This window comes from Molossus molossus, unplaced genomic scaffold (assembly GCF_014108415.1).
Source record: "Molossus molossus isolate mMolMol1 unplaced genomic scaffold, mMolMol1.p scaffold_m16_p_3, whole genome shotgun sequence".
Classification (NCBI taxonomy): domain Eukaryota; kingdom Metazoa; phylum Chordata; class Mammalia; order Chiroptera; family Molossidae; genus Molossus; species Molossus molossus.
The window spans coordinates 104,824,624-104,850,578 of record NW_023425366.1 but is presented as its reverse complement, the minus strand read 5'-3'; the positions used below and the strand labels follow the sequence as shown (position 1 = coordinate 104,850,578).

At 40.6% G+C, this 25,955-nt stretch overlaps 1 protein-coding gene across 4 annotated transcripts in view; it reads left to right on the top strand.

The window, feature by feature from the left end:
- Positions 1–381: 381 nt before the first annotated feature.
- The window catches only part of RABGEF1 (RAB guanine nucleotide exchange factor 1), a 67,351-nt gene continuing 41,777 nt past the window's right edge, over positions 382–25,955 (top strand). For 2 of the 4 annotated variants that reach the window (XM_036278863.1, XM_036278865.1), the window contains exon 1: positions 23,496–23,541. The gene's annotated coding sequence lies outside the window, so the exon portion shown is untranslated. Of the gene's footprint in view, positions 462–23,495; positions 23,542–25,955 lie in introns of those variants that run through there. The other 2 variants (XM_036278866.1, XM_036278864.1) reach the window with 2 other exon arrangements.

Sequence of the window (25,955 nt, the reverse complement as noted above, 5' to 3'; positions counted from 1 at the left end):
AGTCTTCTGGCCCCATGACTCCTCTCCTGCCTCCCATTCCACGTTCCAGGGCCCCACAGCACCTACGGGGCAGTCGCCCTCACGCTATTGCGAGTCTGATCCCAGAAGCAAGGACAGAGGAAAAGACCGAGATCCGCCGGCTCCCGAGCGCTCCAGCGCTAGCCTCCAGGCCGCCGCCCCCTCGCTGCCCTCGGGCAGGTCGACGCTGTCTGTCATCCACGCCACGCCCGGGCCTCGCTCCACCCAGCGGACATTCCAGGGGAACTAGCAAGAGCGTCAGCGAGTCCTGGACCCCGGAAGTGACGTGCGGCGTGCGTGACGCGCGCTCGCGGCGCCGGGGGCGGGGCACGAGGGAGGGTGGGCCGCTGTGAGGGCGGGCTGGGGACTGGCGGAGCCGGGACCTACTCGAGCCGGGAGAGGTGGAGAGCGGCGGTCTCGACGGCGGTGGGTCCGCAGCCGAGGTACTGAATGGCGGGCCGAGGACAGCGCTGCTCTCGGCTCGGGGCAGGGGGCGGCGGCGCCGTCCGGGCGGGGGCTTCTGGGTCATTTGTCCGTGCAGTCCACCCGGCCGGGGCCGTTTCGCTTTGGAGCCCCCGGTCGCCCTCCGTCCCAACCTGGGCTCCGGCATCGCGGTCCGGGCCGGCCCCCTGAATCCTTAGGTGCTCAGCTTGCCCGTGTCAGGCTCTCGTCGCCAAGTTCTCCACGGCCCAGCCCAACTCCGACGGGCAGACGTTTATCATTTCCTGGCCGCCTGCTGGCACCGGTCGTCCCCTGGCGGGATGTCTTTCCTCTGGCCGGCTCCCTCCTCGCTGTCCAGTCCGCGGAGTCCGAAGGGACACCTGTGTGGCGGCCGGTCGGGTCGTGCCCAGGGGCCCCCGGCCATTCCTCTGGTTTGAAGGCTCGGACCCACATCGCAGTCTGGCCTTGGCAGGGAGCCGGGACATCGCGAACCCGCGTCGTCTTGGGAGGGATACGTCCCGGAGCTGGGAGGGTGCTGACTTCGTGGTGCGGAGACTTGAAGACTGGTCCTAACTTTCGCCCCGTGGTTGAGGACCAGGGCTTAGGAGCAGAAGTCCCTGTTTCCAAACCGTCTTGGAGGAGAGCAGAGGTGATGCCCATTACGGAAGTTTAGTGGAGAAGGAGGGAGGGACTGGGCCGCTCTAGGGAGTAGGTCACAGACAGCTCGTGGCGGCTCGGCGCTGGCGACCCAGCCCGGCGGTTGGGAAACGTGTTGGCGGGGCTGGTGGGCTGTGGTTGTCCCTGAGATCCAGTGTGAAAAGCTTAGAGCATCACCTGGGGAGTAGGTTTTATTCTTCCTTTTCTCTCTTTTTCTTTCTTTTCTTTTCTCTCTCTTTTTTTTTTGAGATTAAAAAAATAGCTTTACTTTTTTCTGTAAACATAAAACTGCTTAAAGTCTATTAATTAAAATAGTGCATCAAGAAAGCTTGAGAAAGTGCGAGAAGATTGTATCGTTAGTCCATTTAGTAAATAATGGTGTTAAATTACTGGTTCTTGTGTGGAATATTAAGAAGTGTTCAGGATTTGAATTTTTACTGACCTTCAAAGCAATCATGCTTCTTATCTCTAGAAGTTAGCTAGTTAGTTTAGGAGGGAGGGAGAGAAAGAGGGAGGGCGGGGAAGAGAGAGAAAGAGAGAGAAGATACTTTGAATATAAGGTAGTAAGTAGTGTGAGCTAAGATAGAGCACCCTAAGTGGCCCCCCTCACCCGGAGGGACTGCAGGATGTGGAGGGTGGAGACAGGTAGAGGGGAATACTTTTCTGGAAGTAGTATCCTGAAGAATGAGCAATATTGAACTCAGGGCTGGGGATAGGGTGGGGCAGGGGCTTCCCCCCCCCCCCAAATAAACAAAAGAATGAGCAATATTCAGAGTGGGGTGGGAATTTTAGGAGTAGGTGGGAATGTGGGGTGGGGCAACTAATGGAGAAGAGACCAATACCTACTTGGAGGTGGTTTTTGAAAAGTGAGCAAGTTTAGGGCAGAGGGTGGTAGCAGATAGGGACAGAAATGCTAGGGCTTGGCCTTTTATCTGATGACAGAACCTGGGAAGGGTTTTAGGGAGGGTTGTTGCGAGGTTAAAAAGGAATTTATGTAGATCTTAACACACAGGCTGCTATGTGCCTGAGGAGGATTGTGCCCAATAGTGTTTGTTTGCTATCTTTCTTGCTCATTAAATGTTTGAATTGTATTGTATATTCATGTACTAATTTTTCTTTGTGTATATGTGACTGACCCTGCTTATTTTTAAGCTTCTATAAACAGAAATTCTGCTTTTTTTTTTTTTTTTATCCTCACCCGAGGATATTTTCCATTTTTTGTACAGATAAGTGGGAGGAGAGAGAGGAAGGAGAGAGAGAGAGAAACATCGACGTGAAGGGACACATCGAGTGGCTGCTACCCGCACAACCAACCAGGGCCGGGGACAAACTGCAACCGAAGTACGTGCCCTTAGCGGGAACCGAACCCGGGTCTCTCCGGACCGCAGGCCGACGCTCTAACCGCTGAGCCAAACTGGCCAGGGCAGAAATTCTGCTTTTTACCTCTTTGCATTCTGATCCAAGTTGGGCATTCACAAGTGTTACATGACTACCTGTTAACTTGATGAGAATTCATTGATTTCTGATGTTCTTTTTCATTGAAAAAATATTCAGTCAGTACTTAATATACAGAAGAACTAAGATCCTATTTGATTTACTCTGTCAGTCTTTGGCTACAGACATAGAATTTCATTCTGGACAGTATGAGTTTAACTTTGGCACATGTGTTTTTATTGATTGCAAAGTAAACATCTCCAGCAGAGATGATCCATTCCTAAAATATAGGCAATATTTGTGTAATATAATACCTATCTATTCTGTGACTCAGAATAGAAATGCTATTTAATGGCTTCTTAACCCATAAATAAAGTTAACATGCTAAAAAAACAAGTTTCACAATAGAGGCCAAACATTTTGAAAGTCTTATTAAATGCTCATTTTTTTCATAAAGCATTGCAGAAGCATTATGTTTCATATAACTGAAATACCTTGATATAAGTTAGACTATTATTGAATAAACACTTAGGAGAAACAACAATTGACTTATTTTTATCCTACTTAACATTATGTAACTCATATCTTTTTGATATTTTGGTAAGGCTAAAATGCTTTCAGACAAGGCTGCACTTATGGTATTGCTTTCAAATAATCCTGGTTTTGATGAAGTTGCTGTTGGGCTAGAGAGTGTGTTTTTTATTATATAGTAGAACATTTTTCATGTTTCTAGTAGCTGAAGAACTGTACTTATAATCAGTTAATTAGATACATATGTAAATCAAGAGATGATCAGAATGACAAGTATGAATTCCTTCATGGGTGTGTTTTTACACACTAAGTGAGTCTTAGCTTTTTATTTTCTTTAAATGACAGCAAGGAGATTGCTGACATCTCTGAAGCAGACATATTCCAAGCGCCTTTAGGCCTCTAAGTTCTGTGCTGTCTCACATTAAGGAATGGTTGACAGTATCCTCTATGCTAGGCACAGGGCAACTCGGAAGGAGTTGGACAGAATAAATATGAATAATTTTTGAAGCAAGTCTAGTCAGTTCCCATTTAGAATAAATACTCAATTGTAATTACATTTATGTTAATTTGGTCTGTATTTAAAAAAAAAAAATGACTGGGGGATTTTTACACAGGAATATATTTATAATTTTCTCTGTGCCCCAAAGTTAAAAATACATAATGAAAGTGTTTTATTTTTGTATTTCCTCTATTAGAATTTCCTAAGTTTAGTTATAATATTTTCTAAAACATTTTCTTTTGGAGCACAAAAAAGATAATGCCTTTAGAAAATGAACTTACAAAATGTTTATTAATTACCTGGTCGGTGTGGCTCAGTGGATTGAGAGGTCCCAGTTCGATTCCTGGTCAGGGCACATGCCTGGGTTGTGGCTGGATTCCCAGTCAGGGGCTTGCAGGAGGCAACTGATTGGTGTTTCTTTCTCACATTGATGTTTCTATCTCTCCCTTCCTCTCTCTAAAAGATCAATAGACATATTTTAAAAAAATGTTTATTAATGGAAGAAAATATTTTATTGTGCTATAATGTTTTTTAAGTGAAGCATATCATTTATATCACATCTTGTTCCAGAAAGGATTCGTAATGACTTGCAAAGATACATACGACATATTGTTAGTAACATATGGAAATAAGGGGTGATGAAGTCAGGACTGAGAGAGAAAACTTAAGATGGAAACAGGAATAAGATCTGAACTCTGAATGTGGACTGAAATCATAAATATTTGTTAGAGGATTACAAACTTGACTCTGTTTTTTAGTAGCCAGTTCAGAGAGAAATACAGGGTGGGCAAAAGTAGGTTTATAGTTGTTCATATGGAAAATAATAAATAATAATGGAAGAATAAACTGTTTGGCATACTCACAACTGTAAACTTACCTTTGCCCCACCCTGTATAATCAGTTACGGTTCAGTGACCATAAGAGAAAAAAAACAATTTCTTCCTTCGGATTCCCAAATACTCTGAATTGAAAATCTCCATCTTTAAGTTAATGCAGCATGCATTTCTAGGGACTTTGCTGTGTTTTACTTTGTTTTTTAGTAAAATTCCTCATGTCTCATAGTATAGGTTGATGACATAACCTCAAAACATAGTTTAGTAAAAGCAGTTCCAGTGCTTGCAAAATAATATGATCTAAGTACTTAAGATCTCTAGACTGATTTAAGTTAAGGACCTGTTTTAGATTATCTAGGTGAGTAGATGGGGATCCAACATTCTTCAGGTTACCTTCCATAAATATCTTGTTTCTCAGTGGAGCTTTTGTTAAGAAGTAATCAGCAGTGGGGTTTCAGTTTGTGCTTCCTGACAGGTTTTTTTAGTACACTACTTTTTATGTTGTTGGGTAAGAGCCATATTTTTAGCAGGCATGCTTTATCACGGGGGGGGGGGGGGGGGGGGGGGGGGGGGGGGGGGGGAGAAGGTATGAAGATAGAGGAGCCTGACAAGGACAAATATTGAAATGAGAATTACTTAACCCCCACACAAAGATGGGCTGAGGGAAATACCAAACAGCAGACCTGAAAGTAAGTCTTTTCTTTTCTGAAAGTAAGTTTGGTGTGTTAGCTCTGGCACAGACTACAATGACTTGAAAGTCCCTGAATATAATAAATAATTAATTAATATGTTATTTTTAAAAAATTGATTTTAGAGACAGAGGAAGGGAGAGGGAGAGAGAGCTAGAAACATGGAGGATAGAGAAGCATCGATTGGCTGCCTCCTGCATGCCCCCTACTGTGGATCAAGCCTGAAACCTGGGTATGTGCCCTTGACTGGGAATAGAACCAGTGACCTCTTGGTGCATGAGATGATGCTCAATCCATTGAGCCACACTGGCCGGGCATATACTTTATTTATATATTTATTTTTTTATTCTCACTCGAGGACATTTTTTCGTTTTTTGTTCAGATAGAGTGGGAGGGAGAGAGAGGAAGAGAGAGAGAGAGAAACATCGATGTGAAAGGGACACCATTGAGTGGTTGCCACCCGTACGACCCAACCAGGGTTGGGGACAAACTGCAACCGAGGTACATGCCCTTAGCGAGAACCAAACCCGGGTCTCTCTGGACCGCAGGCTGACACTCTAACCGCTGAGCCAAACTGGCCAGGGCCATATACTTTTTTTTTAAAGAAGGGAACATATCCATTCATCTTAAATGGAGTATCCAGTAAATTAAATTAATATATTTATATTTTGCATAGGCAAAAAAAATTGCTCTTTTCAGTAATAATAGTTCAAATTTATCAAGTGCTAGCATGGGCTAGGCATCATGCCAGTAATCTCTTTACATGCATTATCTTGCTGTCCTCTCCCCTCCTCTCTTCTTAAAAGAAAAATACAAACAATGTGGTTCATAGCAGTAGCTACTTCGAGTTCTTACAGGAGTCATTGAGATTTAAACTCAGGTAGTCTGACTGACTCAGTGGTCTTCACCTAACTATGACTTTACTACCTGATGTGGACTAGACTGGGCCTACAAGATATGGCTGGACCCATACAGTTAATAGAAGTAAACACATTGGCAAGTATCAGAACCCACTATTACAAAAGGGCCTTGCTCTGGCGGGCCTTGCTCTGGCTTGTCTTGCTCAGTGGCTAGAGCGTCAGCCCTAGGACCAAATAGTTGTGTGTTTGATTCCTGTCAAAGACATGTACCTCAGTTGTGGTTTGGTCCCCGGCCCTGGTGGGGGATCATGTGGGAGGCAACCGATTGATGTGTCTCTCCCACAATGATGGTTCTCTCTCTCTCTCTCTCTCTGTCTCTGTCTCTGTCTCTGTCTCTCCCTCCCACTCTGTCTGAAGATAAATGGAAAAATATCCTTGGGTGAGGATTTAAAAAACAAACAAAAGGGCCTTGAACAGTTCTGGATCTTCCCATCCAGAAAATAGTCTGGGAGCTACAAGTTTAAGGCATGTGGCCGTGGTTTGTAAAGATGGGGGTGAGGGGGAATGCATCTTCTAGGCATCCATCAGGACTGGAAAAGTAGGAATATTATTTTATGTATTTGTTTGCACGTAAAATGCATATACTTTTTTGTCGTTGATTTTTCAGATAGAGTGGAAGGAAGGGAGGAGGAAAGAGAGATAAAAAAAAACAAAAACTCATCAATGTGAGAGAGAGACATTGATTGCCTCCTGCACGACCAGGGCTGGGGATCAAACCCACAACCCAGGTACCTACCCTCAACCAGGAATCGAACCCGAGACCCTTTGGTCTGCGGGCTGACACTCTAACCACTGAGCCAAACTGGCCAGAGCTAAAATGCATATACTTTTTTCTTTCCATTTGCTATAAATTTGTCTCATGAGATTAGGAAAGCCACATGATATTTATAAAGATATTATGCCATTCTGGAAAAAGAGTTTTGTATTTAATATTAGAGTAAAATTTTAGCTGGTGATCTCACAGCTATGATTTGGGATGAATTTAGGTTATACTGTTGTAGTGACATTGCTAGGTGTATGTCTTCTTAAATTTCATTCTGTGTTTTATTAGGAATTCTATTGCATTAGAGTTGTACTGATAAGGAAACCATTATTACTGTGAGTTTTTATATGAAACTATTCCAGGTCATTTTACTCTGAAGTATTATAGTTTCTACAGAGAATAGAGAACACCCTTTTTCATCCTTAATCAGTAAACAATGAGTGGAACTGTCCTTGCCTAAATATAGTTTTGTAACATAGTGGTTCCTTAATTGCATTTCCATAGAGCTTTTGACATTGTTTGTGTGTGTGTTTTTGTCGTTGTTGTCCTTAATGCTCACCGATTTTTAGAGAGAGAGTGGAAGGGAGGGAAGGGAGAGAGAGAAACATCAGTTGATTGGTTGCCTTCCGCTCACTCCCCTACAGGGGTGGGGATCGAACCTGCAACCCTTGCAGGCACCCTGACCAGGAATTGAAATCATACCCAGGATCTCTCAGTCCGGTCCGCAGGCCACACTCTAACCACTGAGTCAAACCATCCAGGGCTCTTGACATTGTTTTTAAATGTGTTCCTGAAAAAAAGAGTTGGGCTAGTGACCAGTTTTGAACAGGATGTTAGAAGAAGATGCAAATTTTAAAAATATGAAAACAGCCCTAGCTGGTGTGGCTCAATTGGTTGAGCGTCCTCCCATGCACCAAAAGGTCCCTGGTTTGATTCCCAGTCAGAGCATATGCTCACATTTCAGGCTTGATCCCCAGAAGGGGTGTGCAAGAGGCAGCCAATCAATGTTTCTCTCTCACATTGATGTTTCTTTCTCTCTCTCCCTCTTTCCCTCTCCCTCTCTAAAAAAAGCAAACAATAAAATATTGTTTAAAATATGAAAAAAAAAAAACTGTTGGCTGATGAAATAGAATGTCTAAAGTCCATTATAATTAGTGTCTCAGAAAGCAATATGCTTGATTTCTATTTAGCAGATTGAATTATATTGTTATTTGTATAAATTTATTAGCCATTGCAATTGCGGTTGTAGTGTGATAAGTGTGTAAATTTTATTTGTGTAAGGTTTAAAATGTTATACAGTTATGAATGGATACATCTTAAATATAATTTATGAGAGATAATTAGATGACATGGTTTTCATACCTATATGCTGTGAAAACATTATTATGATATGTTACCTGTCCCAGGAAGTAGAATGTATGATGACAGAGACAATATTGAAAATCAGTATTTAAGTCCTTTGAATATCAGCTGTATTAAGTAGACATTACATTCTCCCAAGGGCCTACTTTTGTTCTTGGACATATTTGAGAACAAATTGCAGACAGATTTTATTGTTGTTATTACCCTTTAGAAGTTGTAGACTATTTCTTTAAAGAAGAATTTTGCCTATTCAGTACTTTGGTCTATTAACTAACTGAATATGCACTAATTATATATATACATATGTAAAAGCTATTTACCTTTTCTTATTTATATGGAAATAAAATAGTGCTTGAGAAATAAGTTGATTCTTTTGAAGTTTAAAATTCTTAGATTCTGACAGAAAAACTGATCAGGAAGTTGGATTTTCTATTGCTACCCTCATTGGTCCCTGAAGAGTGTAAGTGACAAAAGTGAAAGAAACCTGTCTATGCTTGTACTGCATAAATCATTTAATACATTTAGAAAACATCTGTTGAGTACTCACTCTGTTCCTGGCACTGTGCTATATATGTCTATAAACATGGAGTGGACATGTAAGCAAGTATTTATGAGAAATAATCAAATGGTAGTGTTTTCATACTTATATGCTAAATTCTGTAAGTAGAATGTATGTATTATAATACTTGTGTTTATAAAATGCTATAGGAACCAGAGAGAGAGAATTACTATTCTGTCTGTGGGAAAAGAGGAATCAGATATTATTTGAACAAGGTGGGATTTGAAGGTGGACAAACAGAAGGGTATTCGAGGCTTGTTCATAAATTAGACAACTATGCAATTTATTATCCAAAGCAGATTGCTTTTGAGAAGCAAAGGGGTTCCAGGACAGTAGGCTTACGCTAGGACTGTTCTCACTAACTGGGATATATGATTACCCTATTTGTAAAGAGCAGGTGATGCTGTGAATAGTTTATAGCAATTCTCATTGGCTGGTTTATTAGTTTCCCAAGGATGCTGTAACAAGTTACCACAAACTTGTTAGCTTAAACAATCAAAATTTATTCTTTCACAGTTCTGCAGGCTAGAACTCTGAAATCAAGGTGTTAGCAGAACCATGCTCTCTCTCTGAAGGTTTTAGGGAAGATGACTGCAGTCCTTGGAGTTCCTTGGCCTAGAGCTGCATCACATGACCTCTCTATGTCTCTCTCAGAGTCTTGTCCCAGTCAGTTGTAGTTATTGGATGTAGGGCCCGCCCTAATCCAGTATGACTTCATTTTAACTAATTACGTCTGCAAAGATCCTATTTTCGAATCCAGTCACATTCACAGTATTGGAGTTCAATCTGTTCTTGGGGGGACACAATTCAACCTACAACATATGGGATGGTTTTAGCAGCTTTTGAAAGTTTCTGTGGTTTAACTGGATTACATTTTTTGGTGCATAAGGCACTTCTCAAAAGCCTGAAATATAATACAAATATTTATTTGAGCTATCTAACAAATCTAAATAAATATTGATTTAAATCCAGGCCATTGCTTTTTGTTTTTCCTGTTTCAGAGAGTTGTGTACTACTTTGCCCAGCCACAGCAACTGACTGAGGGTGAAATGGCTGCAGCAAAGCTAAAACTAAGATATAATTAAAAAAAAAAATCTTTAAATGGTTGAAACCACTTTATATATTGCAGTTTTTTGTTAATTTAAGTGGAGTTAAGAGATCATTTTTGGTCAGTTACTTATCGAATCAATTGACCAGTGGGGGATTGGCAATACTTCTGTGGAAGAAGGGTGGAGTGTGGTTGACAGACTAATGCAGCCAGGTTATTTTCCATGTAATTTTGAGTTATTAGCCTAGAATATGGCATGCTCAGATTGGAGTTATAATTTCACTTAAGTTGAAGACAAGGGTGCAATTTAGTACAATAGAAAATTGTCTAGAACTCATTCCTTAAGAATGCTGCTTTGCTGGCTCAGCTCATTCCAGCAGCATAAACTCGACATTCTACTCTAGGGGTTTGATTATCATTTGGAATTATTTGGGCAGGCTAGTGTTTGGATACTTTGTTTTGTTATATTTATCATTGGAACTTTGCCATTGATTCTCTGTGTGACATTCATATTCATTTTGGAAGCAATGTATTAAATGATACGAAAGTTGGTAAAACTTGGGTACAAATCTGAAACACTAAGTCTTTGATTCAAACTACTGTGTCTTCATAACAAAGTCAAGGATTAAAGGATAATATACAAAGAACACCTATAAAAAGAAAAAAGGGCCCTGGCCAGTATAGCTCAGTGATAAGAGTGTCGCCCGCGACCTAAGAGCCCTGGGATCGATTCCAGCCAAGGGCACGTACCTCAGTTGCAGTTTGTCCCTGGCCCCAGTTGGGGTTGTGCAGGTGGCAACCGGTCAACGTGTCTCTCACATCGATGTTTTTTTTTTCTCTCTCTCTTCCTCTCTTCTCCCTCCAGCTTTATCTGAAGATTAATGTAAAAATGTCCTTAGGAGAGGGTTAAAAAAAAGGCCCGGCATGTGTGGTGTGGCTCAGTGGTTGAGCATTCACCCATGCACCAAGAGGTTATTAGTTCAATTCCTGGTCAGGGCACATGCACAGATTGTGAGCCAAATCCCCAGTGGGGAGCATGCAGGAAGCAGTCAGTCGATGTTCTCTCTCATCAATGTTTCTGCCTCTCTCTCCCTCTCCCTAAAATCAAGAAAGAAAGAAAAGAAAAGAAAAAAAGATGACAAAAAAATGAGCTGAGAACATGAACAGTTTAATTCCTCAAAAAATATTTACTAATGGCCAAAAAATATCTATGAAGATGGCTAACCTTCTTAAGGAAATGATTTATTATTTTGCCTTTCAGATTGGCAAAAGGTAAAGGTAGATTCTCTCATACCCTGTAGGGGGAATGTAAATAGGTACAATCTTTTTGTGAGGCCAGTTTGGTAGTATATATCAAAATTTAAAATGTACAAACCCTTTGACATTCCATTTCTTTTTCTAGGAAGCTATTCCCATTTTGTGAATGGTCTGCTCATATCCTTATCCTGCATCCAGAGATTTTTAAATCCTTATTATTAATAAATTTCTAAGTATGATAAAATACTTTATTGTCCTGTTTACTTAAAATATTATTCCTAGTCTTTTACTTGCTTTTTTTGTTTTAGTTATAAGTGGGGCCTTTTAAAAACTAGATAGAAGTTTAGCCCTGGCTGGGTGGCTCCATTTGTTAGAGCATCATCCTGTACACCAAAAGGTTTCGGATTCCTGATCAGGGCACATACCTAGGTTGCAAGTTCGATCCCTACTTGGGGTGAATACAAGAAGCAACCAATCAGTGTTTCTCTCCACATTGATGTCTCTCTTTCTCTCCCCCCCCCCCCCCCGCTTCCTCCCTCCCTTCTTCCTTCCTTCTCTCTCTAAAATCACTAAAAACATATCCTCTGGTGAGGATTATAGAAAAAATTAGATAGAAGTTTCAATTTATATGTTTAAATCTTTTCTTTTTTATTTCTCCTGTAGCTTGTAAGCTTAGATAGCCCTCTTAGAAGTTTCATAAGTACATGGTTTTAATTCTTTCTTTTTTTTTTCATTTATCTGTAACAAGTTAACTCTTTAAGATACCTGTAATTAATTTTGGGGCTACCAGATTGCCGACCAGTTATTCCAACACTGTTTATTGAAAATTCTTTTCTTCTACCCCTTCCTCTAAAATTAAATTATTTTATATATTATGTTAGCATTTATTAGGGGGTCATTTTGTTCTGTAGTGAGTTGATAGTTTTGTAGCTGAGTTCACACTATTTTAACTACAGTAGTTTGAAGAAAGTTCAAATCAATAAGTTAAATTAATTTAGAAAGTTTTAAAAATCTTACCTGTTTATTATTGCTGATGAAATGTGGAATGATTTTGTCAAATTCAAAAAAGTCTTTTGGATTTTTCTTGTGATTTACAATAAACTTATAAATTTCTAAACATTTGCCATTTTTATAAAATTTATTTTCTCATACTGTGTCCTAGTATATGCCTTACCAACTATATCTTCTTTATATCTCAGTATTTTTGTATAACTCATAATTTTTTAAAAATTATTTTTATTGATTTGTTTTTGTTACAAATGTTTCTCCTTTTTCCCCCATTGACACCCTCCTCCCCATCCCCCCGCCCCATCCCCAGCTTTGTTGTCTATGTTTATTGGTTATGCATACATGCATATAAGTTCTGTGGTTTATCTCTTCCCTTCCAACCCCCTCCTCTTCTGGGGTTTGTCAGTCTGTACCCTACCTCTATGACTCTGGATCAGTTTTGTTCATCAGTTTGTTTAGTTCATTATATTCCACAAATAAGTGAGATCATGTGATATTTGTCTTTCTCTGTTTGGCTTGTTTCGCTTAGCATAATACTCTCCAGGTCCCTCCATGTCATCTCAAATGATAAGAGGTCTTTTTTTCTTACAGCTGCATAGTATTCCATTGTGTACATGTACCACAGCTTTTTTATCCACTCATCTAGTGATGGACACTTGGGTTGTTTCTAGATCTTAGCTATTGTAAATAGTGCTGCTATGAACATAGGGGTACATATATTCTTTCTGATTGGTGTTTCAGGCTTCTTAGGGTATATTCCTAGAAGTGGGATCACTGGGTCAAATGGCAGTTCAATTTTTAACTTTTTGAGGTAACACCATATTGTTTTCCATAGTGGAAAACTGCATTCCCACCAGCAGTGTACTAGAGTCCCCTTTTCTCCACACCCTCGCCAGCACTTGTTTGATGGTTTGTTGATGGCAGCCATTCTGACAGGTGTGAAGTGATACCTCATAGTTGTTTTATAGCTCATAATTTTTTATTAAAATATTACCTGGGTGTTTTTACATTTTGATACTATTGTGAATGAGATCTGTTCTTTATATTTTCCTAACTTGTTAGGCTATTATGAGTTCTGTAAATTTCATGGGCACATAATAGCTTATTTCACATAAACATAAATTCTTTTATAAATTTTTTTGTGAAACTTTAAAGTTAATTAATTTCTCAGTGTTCATAGTGTTTGAATTTCTTCTTTCAGGCTTAGATATAGCATTATATCTTTCATACTAGACAGTAAGTGCCATGGAGCGTTAAACTGTTTTTACTTATCCCAGGTGCCTCTCATATAGTATAAATCAGTATATAAATATTTGTTGAATAGATGAGTGAGTGATGAGTAGGGAAGGTACTACAAGAATATAATGACTGTCTCTGGGTGATATTTTTATTTTCTTTCTACATTATTATCTACTTGTTTATATATCTCAGTTTTGTTTGTTTGTTTGTTTTTGTTTTAGAATAAAGATCTCTTATAATTGGAAAAAAGCAATTTTTTTTATCCTTACCCGAGGACATTTTTCCACTTTTTGTTCTGATAGAGTGGGATGGGGAGAGAGGAAGAGAGAGAGAGAGAGAAACATTGATATGAAAGGGACACATCAAGTGGCCGCCACCCACATGACCTAACCAGGGCCGGGGACAAACTGCAACCAAGGTATGTGCCCTTAGTGGGAACCAAACCCAGGTCTCTCCGGACCGCAGGCCGATGCTCTAACCGCTGAGCCAAACTGGCCATGGCGGAAAAAAGCAAATTTAAGGAAAAAAGTTTTGTTTCTTAACTGAGGTCAAAGGATAGTTATCATTTTGGTAGACTTGATGTGATATTTCCTAAAAATCTCAGGTGAGTTGCCTAGAGGAATTATCTATGAGGACGTGACATTGATCCCAAGAATAGAAAGGAAGCAGGACTCTCACAAGGAGGAAAGTGGGAAGCTATTCAAATCCCCACAAGATTTTTTTTTTCCTTTTTTAAATGGTTTGCATGCAGAGCCTTAATGAAGAACACACATAACTCTAGGCTTTGTGGTCCTCTGGCTCTTTTTTGTGTACTTCAAACCAGATTAAATCCTAGCACTGGTGCAGAATTCATAGGAATCTCAACTGTCTCAGCAGTAGTAGAGATCGATTATTTGTTTTTCATCCTCACCCAAGGACATTTTTGCATTTATCCTCAGACAGAGTGGGAGGGAGAGAGGGAGGAAGAGAGAGAGAGAGACATCAGTGTGAGAGAGACACAGAGATCGGTTTTTTTAAACTCTGTCTTCCTAATGTGAGTGAGCCAGCTGAATTATGCATTCTTTATGCCCAGATTGCTCAATAAAAGTCTACTTGGAGTGCAGTGCTCAAACAGGAACTTGGTGTGGCTGTTCTGACTTTTCTCCCAGCTGCAGTGGTGACAGTAGTTTGCCTCTGGATTATTACCCCACTGAGTAGGGATAGGTTTTTTCTACCTAGGAAGGACAGAGTTGAGTCTCAGCATTTATTCCCCACATTTCTCCCTAACTGAAAAGGATATGCTGTCTATATAGCTCTGATACCTGATCTAGGTGTGCTGATTGTACCTGCTCTGCCGTCCTGAAACAGCTGTCATCACCACTACATAGCCTTTAAAATTATAACATGCACTTTTGGTAGTTCACTTGCTTGCTTTGTTTTCCATACTTAGAAATGACTGAGTGGTATGTTTAACTGTCTGATACACATTGGTTCAATCATAGGTGTTTTTGTTTTAAAATTTTTATTGGAATTTAAAAAAAACTTTGATTTACAGATTAACAGGAAGTTGCAACAATAATACAGAGAGGTACTGTGTACTCTTCATCCAGTTCCCCCATTGTTACATCTTACATAACTATTGTACAATATCAAAACCTAGAAATTGACATCTATACAATGTGTGTGTATAGTTGTGTGTCATTTTATCATGTGTAGATTCCTGTAACTACCATCATAGTCAAGATCAAGAACCATTCTATTACCAGTAGGATCTCCCTCACACCACTCCTTTATAATCACACCCTGTGTCATTAGTCACCAAGACTGTCCCAGGTTTGGTAATTTGCTGTAAGTACTCCTGGCTATGTTTTATTACAGTAAAGTGTACAAAGTAGGATCAATACAGGAAAATGGTGCAAATAGCAGAGTTTGGAGGATACCAGGTATGAACTTCCAGGAGTTTTCTCCCAGTGAAGTTGCACAGGGGTGTTTAATCCTCCAGCAACAAACTGTAGCAACACATGCGATGTGTTTTCTGTTAGGGAAACTGACTTCAACCTAGGATTCCAGGGTTTTTATTGGAGGCTGGTCACATAGGCACAAGTGCCATCATGATTGGCTACAGTTGCTATAACTTCAGGCTTCAGAAGGAAAGCAAGTATTTTCCATACATTCTGTTTGCACATACTGTCTAGACAAGCTGATACAGTGTGGTTCAAGGCTCCAAGCATACAAAACACCCTGTCAGTGAGTACATAAGGACACTCCCAAACCTCAGTGCCCAGGAGCCAGCCAAGAGCCAGTCACACAGCATGCCCTTCTGAGAAATGTACATGCTTTGAGCAACTCAGGTCTGCCTAGTTAACTCTTTCCTGCACACCTTTCCTTACCCTCCCTTCTTAGGAACATATAGGATAGGAGAAACAATTCTGGGCCCAGGGTGGAGATGAGTGTTGGGTAGGTTGGGGATAGGTACTGCTTTAGATAGAGTGGACAGGGAAGGCTTTTCTGAAAGTGTGACACAAAAGCTAAATGATGAGAGAGAAATCACTATATGAACAGCATTCTAGGCATTAAAACACCTGTGCAAAGGTGAGAGAAAAGAAAGGAGGCCTGTAACAGTTTTCTGTTGTTGCTGTAACAAATTTCCATAAATTTAGCAACTAAAACAACACCCATTTTATTATCTCAAAGTTCTGGAAGTCTGAACTGGCCAGCTCAGCTGGGTACTCTGTTAAGGATCTCAGCTAGCTTGGCCTCTTCTCTGGAGGCTACGGGGAGAATCTGCTCCCAGACATACTCATGTTGGCAGAATTGAGTTCCAAGTGATTATAGGACTGAAATCTTTCTTTCTTTCTTTGCTGGCTGTCAGCCAGAGGTCATTCTCAGCTTCTAGAAGCCACCCACATCACTTGGTTTATAGTCTCTCCACCTTCAAAGCCAACAGTAGTGCTCTGATGTCCTATTATGCCCTCCTCTTCTGATTTTTCTTTTATTTATTTATTTATTTATTTATTTAATCCTCACCCGAGGACATTTTTCCTTTTTCTTTTTTTGTTCAGATAGAGTGGGAGGGAGAGAGAGGAAGAGAGAGAGAGAGAGAAACATCGACGTGAAAGGGACACATCGAGTGGCTGCCATCCGCTCGACCAACCAGGGCCGGGGACAAACTGCAACCAAGGTACATGCCCTTAGCGGGAACCGAACCCGGGTCTCTTTGGACTGCAGGCTGACTCTCTCACCGCTGAGCCAAACTGGCCAGGGCCTGATTTTTATTTTAAAAACAGCTTTATTGAGGTATAATTCACCCATTTAAAGGGCACAATTCAGTGCCAACTATCACCATGACCAACTTCAGAACATTTCATCACCTCAAAAAGAAACCCCACACCCCTTAGCTATCTCCTTTACTCCCATCCTCTTTAGTCCTAAGCAGCCACTAATCTACTTTCTGTCTTTATAGATTTCCCTGTTCTGGAGTTTAATATGAATGAGATCATGTGATATGTGATCTTTTATAACTGGCTTCTTTCACTTAGCATCATGATTTCAGTGTTAATTGTGGCATGTATCAGTACAGTACTTAATTCCTCTTTATGACCAAGTAATAACTACTTTGTATGATATACTGAATTTTGTTTATCCATTCATCAGTTGATGGACATTTGGGTTGTTTGCACCTTTTTGGCTGTTGTGGATAGTGTTGCTATAAACATTCATGTACAAGTTTCTGTGTGGACATAAGTTTTCATTTCTCTTGAGTAAATAAATACCTTGGGGTGAAATTTCTGGGTCATACAGTAATTCTGTTCATTTGTTTGAGGAACTGTCAGATGGTTCCCAAAAATGGCTGTACCATTTACATGCCCACCAGCAGAGTATGAGGGTTCCAGTTTTTCCACATCTTTGTTAACATTTGTTATCTGATTTTTATCCAGCTGAATGTGAAGTGATATCTCATTTTGGTTTTGATTTATGTTTTCCTGATGATCAGTGAAGTCAAACATATTTTCATGTGTGCTTATTGACCATTTATATACCCTCCTTGGGGAAGTGTCTATTCAGATCTTTTACCCATTAAAAATTAGGTTATTTCTTTATCAGATATATGACTTGCAAATATTTTCTCCCATTCTGCAGGTTATCTTTTTTCACTTTTTAAAACATTTTAATTGAATTTATTGAGGGAACATTAGTTAATAAAATTATATAGGTTTCAGGTGTATGATACTCTAATACATCATCTGTATATTATATTGTGTGTTCACCACCTCAAGTCAAGTCTCCTTTCATCACCTTTTATCCTCCCTTTACTCTCTTCTACTTCCCCCCACTCACCTTTTGCTCTGGTAATCACCATACTGCTGTCTGTCTTCACTTTTTCTTTTTTGTAAATATTTTTAAAATTGATTTAGGGAGAGAGGGAGAGAGAGAGAGAAACACTGATGAGAGAGAAACATCAACATCGATCAACTGCCTCCCTTGCTGCACGTCCCTTGCTGGGGACTAAGCCCAAACCCGGGCATGTGCCCTGACTGGGAATCGAACTGGTGACCTCTTGGTGCATGGGTTGATGTTCAGCCACTGAGCCATACTGGCTAGGCTTTCTTCACTTTCTTGATGAGGTCCTTGGAAGCACAGACGTTTTAGTGCTGATAAAGTACAATATATTTTTCTTTTCGTTTGATGCTCTTGTTTTTGGTGTCATATCTAAAAAATCTTTTTCTAAGACTTTTTAGTTTTAGCTTTTGCATTTAGGTCTTTGATCCATTTTGAGTTAATTTTTGTATATGGTGTGAGGTTAGGGTCTGACTTCATTCTTTTACATGTAGCTACCCAATTGTCCCAGTACCATTTGTTGAAAATATCCTTTTTTTATTGGATAGTCTTGACACCCTTGTGGTGACCATAAGTTTGTGGGTTTATTTCTGGTCTTATAAGTCTATCTCATTGATCATATGTCTATCCTAGTACTAGTACCACACAGCTTTTTTTTAAATCAGGGCTTTGTGGTAAGTTTGAAATTGGTAAGTATAAGTCCTCCTACATTCTTTTTCAAGATTGTTTTGATTATTCTGGTTTCTGTCCTCTTTTGCATTTAGGGCTCATGTGCTTATATTGTGCCCCCTGGGTAATTCAGTATAATCTCCCTATTTTAAGGTCAGCTGATCAGTAGCCATAACTATCTACTATCTGCAGTCTTTTTTTTTTTTTGCTATCAAGGTAACATGATCACAGGTATAATATCAGCAAGCAAAGGTCATGAGTACATAAGTCCTGTGGGGCTTAGATTTGTGAAAAAGTTGAGAATGGTAGGAGCAGAAGTTGGACAGAGAGATATGAATGGAAGTTTTATAAATATTGTCTGAAGTCACATTTCTTTTAATTTTTTTTTCTTTATTGGTTTTAGAAAGAGAAGGGAGAGGGAGAGAGAGATAGAAACATCCATGAGAGAGAACATCAGTTGGCCACCTCCTGCACACCCTCTACTGGGGATTTGGGCCAAAGTTTGGGCATGTGTTGTGGCCGGGAATTGAACTGGTGACCTCCTGGTACATGGGTCAATGCTCAACCACTGAGCCACGCCGGCCGAGCTGAAGTCATGTTTCTAATAAGTGGCAGAGCTGGGATTTGAATGCAGATTTGACTGATCATTATGATCTTATGTCCACACCAAATTGGTCTTCATAGACTCATAGCTGCTATTATTACTATTATTATCTTAATACCTCATGAGCTCTTATTATATGCCTTGGTGTGCATTTCTGGGTTGGTTCAGTGATACTGGAGGGGAAAATGGTAAACTCACTGAGAGTTTGGTAATATATTGAATTCTGGTCTTCTTCCCCAATTCTCTTCCCTTTTGCCTTTGAGAATCCCCAAAAGTGTAGTGCTCAGTATATACCATTCAAGTTTTATAGCTGGACTAAATCTGTGAAGTCTCTGGAGAGACTTCATGTGCCCCGGATGTCTGTTTTTCTATTTTTATTTTTATGCTTGACTTCCTTCTAAGGGTCACCCCTGTGCTTGCATACCTTAATACTCAGCCCAAGATTGTTTGTTCGGACAAAGAATTTGTATGCAAATATTGCTAGCCAGTAAGGCTTCCTTCCACTCTGGCCAACAGAGCCTGTGCATACACAAAGGAGAGAGAGGCCAGCAGAACTGGTGGCCTGCAGTTAAATGCATTCCTTGGCTATCACAATGATTCATCAGCAGAGAGGAAGTTTTACTTATTTTCATCGTTGAGTTTGTGGGAGGAGGATTTATTGTCCACCTCACTTTATCATGCTGTAAGACAGAACTTCATCTCTCAATGTCTTAAAATAGAGATCTTATCATGATTTCCCCTTTTCAGGAGCTTTCAGTGAATCTTCAATCAGACTTTATACCCTGGAGTTTTTTTTTATTTTTATTTTTATTTTTTATCCTCACTCGAGGACATTTTTTGATATTTTGTTCAGATAAAGAGGGAGGGGGAGAGAGAGAGAGAAACATCGATGTGAAAGGGACACATCGAGTGGTCGCCATCCACACGACCCAATCAGGGCCGGGGACAAACTGCAACCGAGGTACGTGCCCTTAGCGGGAACCGAACCCGGGTCTCTCCAGACCGCAGGCCATCACTCTAACCGCTGAGCCAAACCGGCCAGGGCTAGCCTGGAGTTTTTAAAAGACATCATATTTGACTTCACACCTGACTTCTTAAACTAACCTCCTACTTATACCACATCATGCATGCTCTACATTTTCTTGCCTGTTTTCCAAGCTTTTTTTTTTTTTTTTTACTTTAGAGAAAGAGGAAGGGAGAGGGAGAGAGAGATAGAAACATCAGTGAAAGAGAACGTCGATTAGCTACCTCCTGCATGCCCCCCACTGGGGATTTGGCCCACAACCTGGGCATGTGCCCTGACCAAGAATCGAACCGGTGACTTTTTGGTGCAGGGATCATTGCTCAGCCACTGAGCCACACTGGCCAGGCTTTCCAAGCTTTTTTTTTCCTCACCTAGGACATTTTTGCATTGATCTTCAGATAGAGCGGGAGGGAGAGAGGGAGAGAAAAACATCAACATGAGAGAGACACATCGACTGGTTGCCACCCACACGACCCCAACTGGGGCCGGAGACAAACTGCAACTGAGGTACATTCTCTTATTAGGAACCGAACCCGGGCCTCTCCAGTCTGTGGGTTGATGCTCCAACCGCTGAGCGAACCCGACCAGGGCATGATTTTCTATTTTATAAGTACTTGACACGAGTAGCTTTTCTACAACTGTTTATCCCATTCTGTCCAAACCAGTATTATCTATTTCTGTATACTAGCAGAAGGAAAGAGTCCCTCCCACACCTACATTTTTAGAGCTCTTGGGTAATTAGTCCTCACTCCCTTAACAACTATAAAACATGGTAGCAGCAAGAATAAAATGGGGATTGGTAAAATGAGTCAACCTAACAGGATTGGTAAGATCCAGTTGATTGCCAGAGATGAAGGCTGCCTTATCACATTTAACTTGCCAAATAAGGAATCTTGTTAGATAACACCTTTGCAGAAAATTCAAATTATTTTGCTGATAGTCTAAAAAGGAAAGGCATAGCTAAAAATTTCTCTGGTTTCATAATTAATTTACAACACATTTTTAAATTGGTTTCTCCTTCTGACTTTGTATCTTACATAACTCCTCAAATTTGTATCAAATCTTAAAATAAAGCTTATTCACTGTTCATCTGAAGGCTGAGTAGAAAACATGCAATTTAAAACACATATTGAGCACCTTAGCACCATTCTGTGTTTTGTTGGGATTATAAAGCAGAGCTCCTCAAGATACTTCTAGTTTAAGTGAGAGGAAGTCAAACATAGAAATTATTATTTTGTTCTTTTTTTAATCCTCACTCAAGAAAATGTTTTCATTGATTTCTTTTTTTAGGGAGAGAGAGAGAGAAAGAGAGAGAGAAAGACATCAGTGTGAGAGAGAAAAATTGATTGGTTGCCTCTCATACTCTCACCCCAACTGGGGATCAAACTCCACGACCTTTTAGTGTACGGGACGATGCTTCAACCAACTGAACCACCTGGCAAGGGTGGAAATGATTCTTTATAATGAACTAAAATGGATAGAACTGGTTTCTGAATAAGCAGTGTTATGAGGAAGGAGGCTTAAAGTTAATTCTGGGTGGAAGGAAGCTCATGGGAAGCTTTACTGAAGAGATGGCCCTTAAAATGAGCTGTCAGTAGTGAATCATCTTTGAAAAAGAAGAAGAAAAGTACAGGGAAGAATTCCAGGCTGAGGCACAAATGTGCATGGTTTGTTTAGGAGACGGTCATATGATTGAACGTTATACTGTGCTCAGGGGTATGAGTTAAGTTTAGACAAGTTGATTGGCAACAGTGGGGCATGAGGATTTTGGAAGCTCACCTGGTTTTGAATCCCTTCTCTTTTGCTTGTTTTCATACTTCTGAAAATATCTCTGAACTTTCGGTTTCACGTCTAATAAAATGGAGATAACATCTACCTTTTTTTTTTTTTTGCAGTAATTATATTAAGTACCTGTCACAATGTTGTGCATGTAGTGAGTGGTGGCAAATAGTAGGTTCATGTTAGTTTGTCCTAGATTTCTGAGGGCCCTGACTGCCTTCTCAAAGAGTTTAGATTGTTCTGATTTTTTAAAAAATTTTAAATCTTTATTGGTTGAATGTAGAATGTATTACAGATGTTCCACATTTTCCCCCCATTGACCTCCTCCTCCCCACTCCCGCCTTTTCCCACACTATTGTGTGTCCATTGGTTATGCATACAAGTTCTTTGGTTTTTTTCTTCCCATCCCCCAACCCCTTTCCCTTTGAGGTTTGTCAGTCTAGCAATGAATTTGTACTTCTTAATCTCTTCACCCTTTTCACCCATTCCCCCAACCCCCCTCCCATCTGGCAACCAACCAAATGTTCTCTGTATCTATGAGAATGTTTCTGTTCTACCTGTTCATTTTGTTTGTAGATTCCATTGTTGATAGATATGTATTCATTGCCATTTTGTTTGTTCATATATTTTATCTTTTTCTTCAAAAAGACCCTTCATCATTTCATATAATAACTGTTTGGTGGTGATGAACTCCTGTAACTTTTTCTTGTCTGGGAAACTCTTTATATGGCCATTGATTCTAAATGACAGCTTTGCAGGATAGAGTAATCTTGGTTGTAGGTTCTTGCGTTTCATCACTCTGAATATTTCTTGCCACTCCCTTCTGGCCTGCAAAGTTTCTTTTGAGAAATCAACTGACAGTCTTATGGGAACTCCCTTGTAGGTAATTAGCTGCCTTTCTCTTGCTGCTTTTAAGATTCTCTCTTTGTCTTGAACCTTTTGCATTTTGATGATGTGTCTTGGTGTGGGCCTCTTGGGGTTCACCTTGTTTGGGACTCTCTGTGCTTCCTGGACTTGTATGTCTGTTTCCTTCACCAAGTTAGGAAAGTTTTCTGCCATTATTGTTTCAAACAGGTTTTCGATTTCTTGTTCTCTCTCTTCTCCTTCTGGCACCCCCAAGATGCGAATGTTGGCCCGCTTGAAGTTGTCCCAGAGGCTCCTTACACTATCCTTACTTTTTTGGATTCTTTTTTCTTTTTGCTGTTCTGATTGGGCGTTTTTTGCTTTCTTATATTCCAAATCGATGGTTTGCTTCTTGGATTTACGTACTCTACTATTGAAGCTGTGTAAATTATTCTTTATTCAATTAATGCCTCCTTTAATTCTGACGGTGCATCCATAATTTCTGACTGGACCTTTTTTATGCTCTTGAGGCCCTAACTTAAGTTCATTGAGCATCCTTATAAGCAGTATTTTGAACTCAGCATCTGTTAGGTTGCTTATCTCCATTTCGCTTAGTTCTTTTCTTGGCGTTTTGTTCTGTTATTTCATTTGGGACCTGTCTCTTTGTCTCCTCATTTTGGCTGCCTCCCTGTGTTTGTTTCTGTGTATTATTTAATGAGCGATATGGGGCTATCTGAGACCAGATGCTGCTTGTTTGAAAGAATTTAGGAAAAACCTGAATCAGATCCAAGACGGGCCAATCCTATGGTTAAGCAAGTGGCAACAGCTTGGGTGTGACCTGTCCCGCAGGTCGAGCAAGGAGGACTCTAGAGGGGGAGTGAGGATGAGAAGGGACAAGAGACACGAGAAATGGAGACAAGACAGGGTTCTGATCAAGTCTCCTTTATTCAGGGGTAATTCACACAATATATAGGGCAAGAAGCACCTTTTGCCAAGCACCAAGCTTGCCGGAAGCAATTCCAGGAAATACTACAAAAGGAACAAAAGGTTAGTAAAGACTGGCTTGATGAGTAAATGGTTACTTAAAGAAATGCAAAATGCAGAGATAAAGAAATGCAGAATGCAGAGATATCCTGCCTTGGGGCAGGCGATGGCAGAGCAGATTATAACAAAATTGATGCCATGCAAAAAGTCTCCCACAGGTCCCCCTTTTCTTTAATTTTTTTTAAGGCCAAAATAATACCTTGAGGGGACTGTGCCTGTCTTAGGTCAGGAAACTTGCACATGGTGCCAACCTGTCCGAATCATAGCTTACTGACTCACAGCTAGAGTGAGCTTCTCTGTCGGCCATTTCAAGTCTATGATAGTGGACCTGTATAGATTGCATCTCAATGGCTTCTATCTGCTGCTTGGTAAAAGCCATCACCTCATTGAAGAGGAAAGGTCTTAGTGACACAATCAGTAAAAGGCCAAGTAAGGGGCCCAACAGAGGGAGAAGATAAGGCAGCACCCCATTTAGCCCGCTCCAAAGGGGGTTATTGAAGAAAAGCTCTTTTAAGCAGCAGCGTTCCTGCAAGGCAGTCGCATGGGGGGCCAAACAAGGCCCTCAGGAGCTCCTCAGGGTGTGGAGGAGGCCCCAAACCTCCTTCCACAAGCAGGCAAAGATGCAGTAGTGTCCCTAGCAGTAAGATTTCAGCCTTCCGGTCCATTCCTGAAATAAAGAAAAAACAGGAAAAGCCTCTCAGGGCGAATTTTCGTCCCTGGAGTTATCTATATGGTTATCTGTTATTCCTTTAACTTGATCAATCTGTTTAATCAAACGCTCTGGTAGCCATCTGGCAGATTTCATTTTCTCAGAGTAAATGCATACAGAACCTCGGCCCCAGATGAGGACTGGGTCTGGGCCATGCCAAGAGTTGGTTAAGGGATCTTTCCACAATACTAAGGCAAATTGTTTTTGAGTTTCTGTATGCCAAAAGCGATTAGCAGCAGATTGCCCATCAGTGTCCAAATTTTAAAAAATTGAGGATAAATAAGGCATGAGAGAGAATATTTCTGGGTGACCCCCTCGTGGGGTACCATTCCCCCTTTTTTATTTTATTAATGGTGATCTTTAAAGACAAATGTGCTCTCTCTACAATCCCTTGGCCCTAAGGGTTGTAAGGTATACCTGTTATGTGTAGAATATTGAGGTGTTTGCAAAATTGGGAGAAGGCTGAACTTGTATAGCCTGGGCCGTTATCGGTTTTCAACTGCTGTGGGCATCCCAGGACTGTAAATGTGGTTAGCATGTGACTGATCACATGTTTTGTGGCTTCACCAGTTTGGAGGGAAGCATAAATGAATCCACTAAAGGTATCTCTGATAACATGTACATATTTAAGATTTAATCCATAAAGGTGGTTGCTTGAGCATGGATAGCCTGTTCAACTTTGCGTATAGCCTGTTTTCCTTCCAAGGTAAGTTCACGGGGAGAAGTAGGGTTGGCATCTCCCTGCAATATTTCATACAGGGGTTTAAGTTCTCCTTTACTGATTTTTAAATAGGGCATAAGCCAATTAATGTCCCCTAGCAATTTTTGGAAATCATTTAGGGTTTTAAGCTTGTCTAATTTTAGCTCTAATTTTTGAGAGGAAATTAGGGACCCTCGCATTTGAAAACCGAGGTATGTATAAGGGTCTGCGAGTTGGACCTTGTCAGGGGCTATTTCCAGGCCTTTGTCTCATAAGGCAATGTGCATCATCTCATAGCATTTCAAAACCTCGCTCCCCTCTTTTCCGGCTATAAGGATATCATCCATGTAATGTATAATGTACATATTTGGCCAGTTGTCTCTAACTGATTGTAAGGCTGAGGCTACAAAGGATTGGCATAGGGTAGGGCTATTAGCCATTCCCTGAGGCAGAACACGCCATTGGAATCTTTTCATAGGCGCTTTGAAATTTATAGCTGGTAAGCTGAATGCAAATCACCTCTGATCATCTGGATGCAGAGGAATCGTGAAAAAACAATCCTTTAGATCAACAATGACTTTGAAATAACCCAAAGGTATGGCAACAGGTGAGGGAAGTCCTGGTTGTAAGGCTCCCATTAGTACCATAGCCTTATTTACAGCTCTTAAGTCTTGCAATAGCCGTCATTTGCCAGATTTCTTTCTAAGGACAAAAATAGGAGTATTCCAAGGGGAGTTACTAGGGACAATGTGGTCAGCATCAAGCTGTTCCTGTACCAGCTGTTGTGCAGCCATCAGTTTTTCTGCTGTTAGAGGCCATTGATCAACCCACATTGGCTCCTCACACAGCCATGTGATCTTTTCTGCATGGGTCACAGGAGTGTCAATGGCCCCTATGGAAAATGGCCTAATCCTGCCCTATCAGTCTTTGGGGAGGGCTATATGGGTTGTGCTGTACCCATATTATTTTTTCCCAGCCCTTGGCCTGGTAGATCAGCCTGCGCCTTGC